Source organism: Parasteatoda tepidariorum, chromosome 10 (genome assembly GCF_982258835.1).
Source record: "Parasteatoda tepidariorum strain Cologne lab strain chromosome 10, Ptep-v5.0, whole genome shotgun sequence".
In the NCBI taxonomy this organism is placed as follows: domain Eukaryota; kingdom Metazoa; phylum Arthropoda; class Arachnida; order Araneae; family Theridiidae; genus Parasteatoda; species Parasteatoda tepidariorum.
Window position 1 is genome coordinate 49,727,719 of NC_141764.1, and position 12,469 is coordinate 49,740,187.

The 12,469-nt window shown below is 30.8% G+C and overlaps 1 protein-coding gene across 1 annotated transcript in view; it reads left to right on the top strand.

Annotated features, from left to right (window-relative positions):
- Positions 1-12,469, top strand: part of LOC107456269 (putative G protein-coupled receptor CG31760) — a 263,150-nt gene that overhangs the window by 82,230 nt on the left and 168,451 nt on the right. The window lies entirely within an intron of this gene.

Here is a 12,469-nt window from a genome sequence, read left to right on the forward strand (position 1 = left end):
TAATTATCATTCAAAGCAAAGGTGAAAAAAAATTCGCGAAAAAAATTTCGAACAAATTATAATTTTGAATAGTTGAATGGTTGATTCAGCATATCAAATTTAATTCAAATTGATTTCTTGTGGACAACAGAACGACCCAAAGGGTATATTTTACACTAAGTTTAACACTTTGCAATTTTCGAACTAATTATCGAATTTTGGGCACTTGAAACTTATCGACCTTTCTTCTATTTCATCTATAATGCAATTTTTTTTATTATTCAAGTAAGACAAGCATTGAGAAATAAATTTTAAAAAATCCGCGAAAAATTTAAAAATATTGAATAATTGTTTTAATTCTTAACTTTGTTTATCTGTTAATTATTTTTGTACTTAAGTTGTTTGAGTTTTAATTTACAAATGCGTAAATTTATGTAGTATTAGTACTTTATTTACGTCGCGCTAGAGCTGCGCAATTGGCCATGATTTGGGAACCATCCCTGATGATGATACGAAGACATGCTATCACAATCTAGATCCTCTGCAGAGAGGACTCTCCCACTTTGGCAGCCTGACAACCTACACTCGAAATCGAGTTTAACAAAATCCGATAACGCGCACCCTTGATCCCTTTGCTTGCTGAATAAAATGGTCACCCTCAAGCTCACCGACAGCAGCCTGTGATGCTTGACTTTGGTGTAACATCATACTTCATAGGATTATTTTTATAGTTAATGGGAACCTTTCCTTACGTATTTATGCATTTAAAAACCTTTTGTGCCAAATACGTAACTGCAATGCATTAGCTCAATTTAAGTTATTAAATAACATTCTGATTTGTGTTTTACAAATATCTAACTTTGTTCATGAGATTAGGAAAAAAGCTTTATATGTATTTTATGAATATAAAGAAAAATTATCTTTTTAATAAATAATTCTTAGGCTAAAAATCCCCGACTGTAATTCGTGCATTATGTACATACTAGAAAAAAGTAGTTCTTGTCTAAAATTGCGTTAAACAAACATCGTTTTCTTTGTCATATCACAGTTTCGTCCTCAAACAAAACTGACAAGAGAATAAAGCTAATACAACAACCAATAAAAAAAATCCATGTTGACCGAAAATATGATTGATTCGAGTAAGAACAAGCTGACATTGGAACACTTCTTAAGAATAAAATAAAAGAAATAGCTTTTTCATATAAATCATTTCCTTTTGCCTTTAATTTTATCTGATTCCCATATCTAGCCTCAGCAGATGTTAGGGGAAATCTTATAAACATAGCTCTCACGTATTTGCACCAATGTTCGACAGCCAAATCCCAAAAGATTTCTGACTGTCGCCAACTGACAACTATATCGATCCGCCAACATTCCGCACATTTGTCCTGATTGGCAATTTTTTCCCCTACTCTTCTAGAAGACAGGATGTCTTATAGCGATTTTATTGCTTCGCCCTTCTGTCGTAATTTCTCCAAATATATTGGTTTTTCCTCCGCGTCCGACGAAGCTTCTGTCGAATATTTCAATAAATCAGAAATTTTTGAAAATTTGTTTTCCCGTTCGAAAATATTTTGATGCGTTTTGAAAGATTTGATCGAAGTGTTTGGTGCCCTGAACTATTCGAGGATCATAAAATAAAACATAAAATTATGAGAAAAAATAAAATTGTTTTTACATTCCTATAAACCAATATTTATACTCTAAAAGAAATATTTTTTCCAGCCACTGAAATGTCAAAATATTTATCTAAAAAAAATGCATAGTCTCTTACTTGAAAAAACCAAAATGTCAAAATATATAATATATAAGTAAAAAATAAAACAATATTAAATATGACTTGTTATTTAGAATTTCCTTTTCGTATGAAAATTAAAACATAACAAATACCCCATGCATTCAAATCAACCATTAGTTCTACAGACTGGTGAAAAATATTACCATATTTTATATGAAAATGTAGAATAATTGAAATATTCAGCTGTAAAATAATCAAGGGTGTTTGTTTACGCTGACGCCAAACAAATTGAAGCTAGCGCGGAATATTTTATTATATTTTATCCTGTTTTCTAGATCCAAAAACCTGTATTTTTGGTTAAAAACAAATGAAATAAAATAAAAATGATTTGTCTTATGACGTCATTGTCAGAATAGAAAAGTACAGTTTGTAGCCGATTTATTATCAAAAATTGATGCCAACTTTTCTGGTCAGTTCTAATTACAAATGTTTAAAATCACGCAAATTTTTGACCACTTTATTAATTAATGTGTAGATAATATTATATTATTTAATATCTGCAACAATTCACCCATGTAATTAAAAAATAACAATAAAAATGTAAAGTAATAAATAAAACTTTAAAAAAGCTGGTTCCTATAAATTGGTCGTGAATTTCCTTGCAGGTCCCTATTTAACTATCGAAAAATAGTAATAACTCAAAAGGCGTCCTGAGCTTCCAAAACTGCTTTTTCTAGATTCCTGAAATTTGTTCCGTGAGTGAAAGAAGTAAGTTTAGTTCGCGATCGTAAAAATTGCTGAAAAATTTAATTTATCTGTCTAGGAGAGACGTGTGAGAAACGAATTTTTCATTTAGTTTTATCACAATGCATTGTTTCATATAAAACAGAAGACGACTTTATTCTCATTTATTTAAAATATAACATCTCCAATGTTTGCCAGCTTACAGCTCTATTTATCTCAATGCATTGTTTCATATAAAACAGCAGACGATTTTCTTTCTCGATTATTTAAAATGTAACATCTCCAATGTTTGCTGGCTTACAGCTCTATTTGATCTAAAACAAAGTTTATTAAACCTTCTTTTATAGTTATTTATCTTTGATTCTTCATGTTCAGGTTGGCACATGTAATGCGATGTCCACGAATAAGTTATTTTTCTGGAAATCACGTGTTAACTTTGAGTTTATTTTTGACATTGAAATATGTTTCTATAATTCAAATTTATGTACAACCAACGGTAATTGAAATTCAAAAGTGCGAATTCATAGGAAAAAGCTGATTGATTGTGGTAAATTTAGACTATCGTGATTCGTCCGAGGTCAATAAACTTTTTTTCGGTTCTAGATGACAACTAGTACAGTCATACTGCCAAGATGACAACTAGTACACTAGATGCAACTAGTTCGAACCCCGCCGGCTGAAGACTCCCCGTGTAGTAAATGGTGACTGATGCACATTAAATCTGTCGAGTCTCAAAGTCCTCCAGGTTCCCATAACAAATCAATACCTCTGGGGGTACTGCATTGGAGATCGATCGTTCTCTGATCCAGGTCAAAAATTTCAATCTGTGGATGAATGAATGGATGTATGAATGGGTCCTCCCTATAAACGGGTGTGGCGTGTGTGGCTGAAGTTGGATTCTTGACCATAGATGGCGCCACTGAAAAACAAGAAACGCACCCTCCGCCTTAAATTTGCTCGGCTTCACCAAGCAGGCTTGCTAGTCTTGCAAGTGGCATTAGAAACAACAGCACTAGTACAGTGATTATCGTAAATTTTAATTTGCACTGAATTGAATACCGCTACTTGAGGTGTTTTACTTCTTAAAACGTGTTTTGCTTAATTTAATAGTGTAAAGTCACAGAAAAACCAATGAAAATAATAAATCACTTTAATTTTTTGAATTATCTTGATATATGCTTTCAGTATTTGTGCATGTTTGCGTAAAGTTAATTAATATTAATTAAATATTTATTTGTGATTTTTTCAGCTGTGCAAACAATGAATATTCAACTAGTTATAAATATTTAAAAAAAACATTTATAAATAGCATTTATAAACATTGCATAAATATTTTACTAAAATCCACGTAAAAAGCAAAAGCAATAGAAAATTATTTATTTTTAAAACAACTCATACTACAGATTTTTAATGAGCCCATTTCAATCATTTTTACTATGACATAAATAGGATTAAATATAAATAAAAATTTAAAGGAAAGTTCTTCGTAATACAGCTAATTGCAACAAACGCGCCATTTTACGTAAACAAAACAAAATTTTACATTTAATTGCATCTCATCCTTGTATTTGATATTGGGTTTTAATTTCAAAAATGTCTTTCCCCCCTTTTCAATCAAATAGTTAAATGGAATTTAAGAGGATGGCAAATATTTACAGACAATGATGGAATTTTTTGAAACAACATCTGGTGACATTTTACAGTTCAGTTCTCAATCAGCAAATATTATCATTCTTTTATCTTCCAAATCGATTAATTATCTTATCTAAAGAATGAAAGTTTTATTTAAAAGATAAATTTTAACTGAAAAAAATCATTTTATTTTTATTTTTAGCTCTAACCTTTTTTAATTTAGTTGGAAATAAGCTAAATATGTGCAATCAATATTGAAAAATGTGTTGTAGTTGTTGTTGTCGGTCATTAAGGCAGATGGGTTGTGATTGTTCTTGCTTTCCAGTGGCGCCATCTATGGCCAAGAATTCGACTTCTGCCACATCCATACGCCACACCTGCTTATAGGGCGGACCCATTCATACATGCATTAATTCATCCACACATCGTAATTTCAACCTGAACCAGAGAGCAACCAATCTCCAAGTCAGTACTCCCAGAGGTGTAATTTGTTACGGAAAAATGAAGGACTTTGTGACTCGACAGGTTCAACTTGCCCCAGTCACCATTTACTACATGGGGAGTCTTCGGCCCGCTGGATTCGAACTCACGAACGTGAAACAAAAGTGTTTAAAGGGTATTATCGATCTATGCACACATATCTCATTTAACCAGCAGTTACCCATACAAAAGTTTATCAAGTATGAACTCACTTTTTATTATTGTTAATTTAATTGTACTCTGACCTGAGAAGATAAGATTTTCATTTTTATGCGTATGTGAAAAATTATTGACGGTACCAATTTTCTCTTGTTTTAGTACGGATTCTATGTACGAAGAATAAACCAAATCACTAGATATCATTCCGTTTATTAGAAGATATTGTAAAATGAAAAAATAATGTAAAAATTCTATGTGTGTTAGTAATGTGAAAAAAAAATGTAAACATTTTAAGTTAATATAAGAAAAAAGCTTCACAGTCGCCCGTGTTTTGGGACTGAACTTGTTCCAGACAACACCAAGTACAGCAACCTGGACAATATGGGTGGTAAAGCTCCTGCAGCTCTCTCTAGTGTAGGAAATACCATCCATACACCGAAGAGACATTACATTATGACCACCTTGCTAATAACATGTAGGACCACCTTTAGTCCTCAAAACTGCTTGCACCCGCCGTGGCTTTGATTCCACAAGGTGCTGATAGGTAGTCTGAGGTATCTGGTACCAAGCACTCACCAACTGGTCCTGCAATTCCCACACATTGCGAGGAGGTAGCGTAGCAGCACGAATTTGATTTTCCAAGTAGGACCACCAGTACTCTATTGGATTAAGGTCAGGTGAATTTGGGAGCCAAAACATGACTTGAAAGTCACTGGAATGTTCCTCGAACCAATCCATGACGATTCGACCCTTATGACATGGTGCCTTATCCTGTTACCAAACACCATCCCCCACAGGAATAACTGTTGCCATGAATGGGTGAACCTGGTCTGCAACTATGTTCAAGTAGCTTACAGATGTCAGGGATTGTTCTATGAGGATTATGGGTCCTAATGTGCCCCATGAAAACATTGTTCCTGGGCGAGAAACCATGAAAACCTGGGCGAGCCCATTGTTATAGATGGAAGGTGGTCATAATGTAATGGCTCTTCTGTGTATGTTTGTGTATATTTGTGCATGTCTTCAGATCATTCTCAGGGATATTTCTCGGACAGTCACTAGTATAGCCCATTGTGCAGCATTAGTGTGACGTAAATAAAGTACTACTACTGTTCTTTAATTTGCAGATTTTGTTGTATCAAAAACAAGTTTTTTTCAAAAGTCATTCAACGTAAATATTGTGCGTACAAGAGAAATTTGAGTATCAGAAAGAAGGGACTACGACACTCGGAGGGTTAAAGAGTGTCACGCAGAAAATTAATTCAATAATCTCGTCATTTGTGTCTATTTCTTACCAAATCACGTAGTAAAAAAATTTCCGTTGCAAAATTTTGGGTATTTGAAATAAGTGTGCTAAGAAAATTTTAAAAAACCTGAAAATAATGACTATGTGTCAACTGTCATAAAATTGCAATTCCTTCTGTATAATTCAAACTTTCCCAAACTCAAAAGATCCTGGTCAAAAAAGAACGCCCATAATTACTTCAGCTCCTCAAATATTTGCCGTGGGAGGTTCTTTTCTTCTTCTTTGATTTCTGAAGAAAACTGTTTTCTGAAATCAGAGTTTTTCAAGAACTGGAAGAGATTCGGATAAAGAAAAACTCGCTTGAGATTGATGCTCGAAATCTAGAGAAAGAAACTACTTTTCGTATGTAAATATTCCCAGAGTAGTTTCTCCATGCCCGTGACTGACGTAGCATGCTATGAAAGTTGCTTTTTTTTTCTCACCATCTCTTAGGAAGTTTTCGAAAACTTTTTTTTATCGAAAGAGTTTCTAGACTTTCTGAGCTCTGTGCTTATCAATAAAAAATGTCACCCTTATCTTTAAACACCAGGGAAAAACCGAAAAATAAGTGAAAAAGCCAACACGAATTTACGGGTAAATTAGTAAAGATACACTTAAAGCAATTAAGCATTGTAATTTTTCAAAAAAGAACATGTAAATCGTGTTAGTGTTGTTAAATATCATAATTTCAATTAATTTAGAACTATAAATTAATAATTTTTCTGTAATTTTTAATAACTTGTAAGTTAAATTTTGCGTTATTGTCTTAATTATCAAGTTTTTCTAATTTCTTCGCTCTTATTAAGGAAATAATTGAGAAATTGGCAAAAATTGTAATCATCCAAAAGCGAACACATACAAGTTGTTATCGTTAAGAATCCTAATTTCAAGTTATTTAGAATTAAAAATTTATAATTTTCCTAAATTTTCAGTTCCCTGTAAGTACAGTTCTCGTTTATTGTCTTAACTATCAACTTTTTCCGGCAATTATCTATAATATTCTGTATGTTATAATGACAAAGTAATAACAGAGGCATAATGAGAAAGACACTTGCTTACAGTACCGAAACGCCTGCCTTTTGAAAACATTTGTTAAAGCCATTGTTTTTTACGTTGTTTTACTTCATCACAATGATAATTCTGCACCCTTTGATCAAAACTGTTCCTACTCCTTGTCTTCTGTTCAGCATTTTTATTACTTAAAAGTTGGGCTTGGTAACTGCTTGCCCCATTTCAGTTTAAATCCACTTCAGTTTAAATCCATCTTCCACTAAAACTGACGAATGCCTCACAAATTGTTTAAAGACCATTTTAACCCGAAACGCTAATTTTTTCTCTGAAACAAATAGAAACCTCAATTCGTATGAAAACCATCTTAGTCTAAAATGCTACTTATTAGTTTTTAAATTTTGAAAACTTACTTATAATTTTTCACAAAAATAAATTTTTTCTTGAATTTGTAATTATTGAAACACTATTTTTAAGACGATTACTAACCCCAATTTTTTTTAAAAATATTTGATTACTTATCTTGACAAGAGGTGTTGTAAAATGATATGGTTTATAATCGAATTAATATCCTCATCTGCAGTAAAAGTTAACAATGTAGCAAGCCTCCAGAACAGTGCGCGAAGATAACCTTTATTTGTTCCTTCTACCTTTAGATTAAAATCGCGCAACGTTTGTAAATTACTGGTCAGTGATTGAATATGACGGAAGCCAAACCTGAGTGCAAAAGAAGTAAAGTTATCGATCATCAAACAGTTGCCATAGCTACATAATCGACTGAATTTATACAAAGTGGTATGTCAAATATTTGAATGGGTTTGATTGCTAAGTAACTTGTTTCTATAAGTTGTCAGTGTTACTTAGCTTGATTATCTCAGCTGGGGGACAAGCAGCGTATAATGTATGGTGTCACGTGATTTGAGTACAAGTTTTTTTTTCTTGTCTACGTATTTAATTAGTTATATTTTGTCATATAAAAATGCTTGTTACTGAAAAAGTGATTGCAGTAAAAAATAACTTTCAGACTCAACATAAGTTAATCAACTAGTCTATGTCGATTGTTGTTTTTAATTAATCACGATTTATTCATTGGGCAGTATGGCACATCTTTGTACCATATCCTTCTAAAACCTGAGGTAGACTATCCTAAATAATTGACTCCCTTTTCATTTCCTGAGTCAAAACTTTTCGGACCTAAGCCGGGTGTGTGATATAGTATCCGAGCTATACAAGAAGAGTTCATTGAAATAAAGCTACCTTAATTTTATGTCATGATTGGACACTAATGCGAAATAAACATGCACATTAAAAAAGTCTATATGTCGACAAACACATATTTACAAGGAGTAACTCACAATTCTGCCCTATCTGGACTCTAAGGGCAGTTAGATTTACAATCCAACGGCGCTTAAAGACTCTCTTTTTTGGAAATTTTCCACTTAAGTTAGTTGGTCACAATTATAATGCAAGCTTTTATGTAGTTCGAAATTTGTTAACTGAAATTTTATAAAAGATAAGAATCGAGGTTTTTTTTAAAATTATTACATTTTAAGAAAATGTGAAACAGAAGATTAGGTTGATAGAAGTCGCTGGATTAAAAAATCACTACCAGAACAAAAAAGAAACACGAATAAGCAAAGATTAATAATAATAAGAATGAAAGAGAAGAGAGGTTTCTAGCCAAATGAAAGAAACTTTCGATTATAGCCAAAATATCTGCCGTATTTATATATATCCGCCATGTTATTTGAATTATACGATTTGCATAGAAATCTCTTACCGATTCTTGAATGGCTGAAGCATCAATATTATGCCAGGTTTCAATAATGGTAGTCTTCAATTCTACTTCATACTGGTTTTGGCATATACAGCAACACATACCTGTACCCTCACGTTTTTTTTCTGTGGCATGCACTATCAGAGATTAAATTATTCCATAATTTTACCTGATTAAAAAGACTGTTTATAGGGCATTCTTTCTGATTACTTTCTTATGTGGCAATTGAATTAGGGCTAATAAAAATTACCTAAATACATAAATTTTTCTCTTTATGAGTCGATGGCTTAAGCGTATACTGAATTTCTAAAATTTAATTTGCCAAGAAAAAAAATAATAAATGTAAAAATCATTTTTACCTTCAAGAATGTATATTAAAGTTTAGGTACTGAAGTAGATAAATATTTATTTCTGAATTAATGAATATTTACAGAACTGTTTTACTAAATTAAAATAGAGATATAATGATCGATTCATTCTTTATTTATAAAATTTGCATTTTAAAGAATATTTAAATGAAAGAAATTAGAAAATTTGATTCCTTAAATTCAATGCGTATTCCAAATGCACTACATCCTATTCAGCGAAAGTCAATTATTAATTGAGTAAAACTGCCAATTACTTTTCTGGAGCAATATACCGAAGACAACAAAGAATCTACAGCCGAAGAAGACAGCTGTTAAACTGTAATTTCCGGTATCGCCTTCCATGAGAAAGCGATTCCATAATTCTATAATTGCCTGTCTAAAGAGAATGGGGTCGAATAAACGCTCTCGTCGGTGACAATCGATTGCATTTTCCATTGCCTCCTGTTATTGAAAAGGAATTTAAATATTCTCCCTATTTGAATCTGCAGTTATAAATGCCAAGCATACCATTAGAATCTTCGATTGCGTTAGGACTTTGTAATTTCAGTCCTTCATTCCAGAATGAAAAGAATGTTTATTCAAAGCACCCTTATATTTATGTCTTGCATTCTTTTATTATTAATATCTAAAATATAGAGGTTTGTATGAATGTCAATTTCCAGTTTATTTTATATATATATACATAATCTTTTGATTGAATGTGTGTTGGGTTTCATTATAACGACGTGGCGAACAGAAAAACCTGTAGTCAATGTTGATATTTGCTGAACCCTCCACTATCAACTATAATTAGAAACGACAAAATTTAATTAAAATATAATGCCAAAAAGTTAAATTTGAAGTTATAAAAACACTTAATTCTTTCCAGGCCTACGTGCGCAAATACCACAAGATCAACAGCCATGCTTTTAGGTTATTGCATTGAATATGCTGCGTCATAAATGAATAAAAGAATTAGGCATTATAGACAGTGCAATTGCAAACCTAAAATTTAAATCCATTATAAAATTCTTGCAAAGAAGTTTTACTTTAAAATTTTCATCTTCTAATGTAATGTTGGTTTTATTGTTACAAATTTGTTTAAATCTGATAACCTGGCAAATAATAATAAGGCATTTCACACCAATGAACAATATATTTTGCTTTGGCCACATTGATACACTATTAGAAAACACTTCTTTTTGCGAATATAATAGTGTAAGCTGATGAAAAGATTATATCTTTTCCTTATTTTGTTTTCCGGATTTTCAATAAGTTTTTTTCCTTTTTTCAAGATAAATTACAAAAAATTTTAAATATATCTAAAAACATTTTATAATAATAAATCTTTTTCTTCTCTTTTCATTAATCTTGATTATTATTTTCCATGTTTTCTCTCTCTCTCCCCCATATATATACAAGGTCCGGCTATTAATTTCCAGGACTGACGTAACTGTAGGAGAAAGAAAAGCCGGAAGATGGTGCTAATGATTGCATATTGAAGAGTGTTTTCTTGTGCATGTGCAGTGCAATCGGCGCCATTCTGAAGTGAGTGGTTCGCGTGAAAAGGCGCATTAAAACGGAGCTCTTAAATTCCTGTTGTCGAAGTGAAATGGAGCAAAGAATTAACATTAAATTTTGCTACAAATTGGGCAAGACAGCTGCAGAAACCTACAAATTGTTAAAACAAGTTTACGGCAAGGAAGCATTATCTCACTCAAGAACTTTTGAATGGTTTAAACGCTTTTGAAAGCGAAAGCGTGGAAGATGATCCGCACACAGTTCGTACGCAAACCGGAAGCAATTGAAAAAGTTAGCGTCCACACATTGCGTTTGCCTGTGAGGCGATTCTTAGCTCAGCATGGTGTCGTTGAGTCCTAGCATCCACCATACTCGCCAAACCTAGCACACACTTTTTCCTGTTTCTTAAGCAGAAAAGTTCACTGAAGGGAACAAGATTTCAGGATGTCGAAGCCTTCACGAAAACTGTAACGTCACTAATAAAGAGCATTCCAAAAGAGGACTTTAAAACTTCTTTCCAAAATTTGTACAGCCGAGCACAGACGTGCATTACGGCTGATGGGGATTACTTCAAATAATTTTAAATGGCTATGTGTTTAACTTTTTTTTCTTCTGAGTTATTCCACGAGTCCTGGAAATTAATAGACAGACCTTGTATATATATATATATATATATATATATATATATATATATATATATATATATATATATATATATATATATATATATATATATATATATATATATATATATATATATATATATATATATATATATATATATATATATATATATATATATATATATATATATATATATATATATATATATATAATATATATATATATATATATATATATATATATATATATATATATATATATATATATATATATATATATATATATATATATATATATATATATATATATATATATATATATATATATATATATATATATATATATATATATATTATATATATATATATATATATATATATATATATATATATATATATATATATATATATATAATATATATATATATATATATATAATATATATATATATATATATATATATATATATATATATATATATATATATATATATATATATATATATATATAAAGAGAGGAAAAAGATAGTTAATTTTCTATCAAATTTGGTAATTTAATAGAGTTATGCATGTTAATATAATTTTATTTTCCATACTTACATGTTTCATACTGAAGATACCAATAAAGGAAACTAAATGGTTTTATTGAGTCAGGTATTTGTTAAATACCACTAAGAATGAGCTAAGTTTGATGATTAAGTTTTAATTTTTGAAGAGATTAAAGTTAATTTATTTAATAGAATGAATTAAAATTAGCAAAACAAAGAAGGTCTTCAAATAACTTTTTTACGCCTCATTTTTTTCCCGAAATTTAAGAAGAAATCTCCCTGTAACCTATTTTTATTCATTCAAAGCAGAAGAAATCTCCCTGTAACCTATTTTTATTCATTCAAAGCACCGAACATTTATTATCAGTTAATACCTCACCGCATTGGCTTTTTCATCTCTAAAAACACTATTAACACCGTTATTAGATTGAGTAAAAAGTGATAGAAAGTGTATTGGAAAAAAAGAGCATTAATGCCTTTAATTCTATTAAAAGCCTTACTATAAAAGGAGTCTCTTTTGATAGTCACTTAAAAGTGTTAATGATTCATTACAGGGAAAGTAAAATGCATTTTTTTTAAATTCTTTTTTTTTAGTGTCGAATTTCACTTTTGCAAGAATGAAAAAAAAA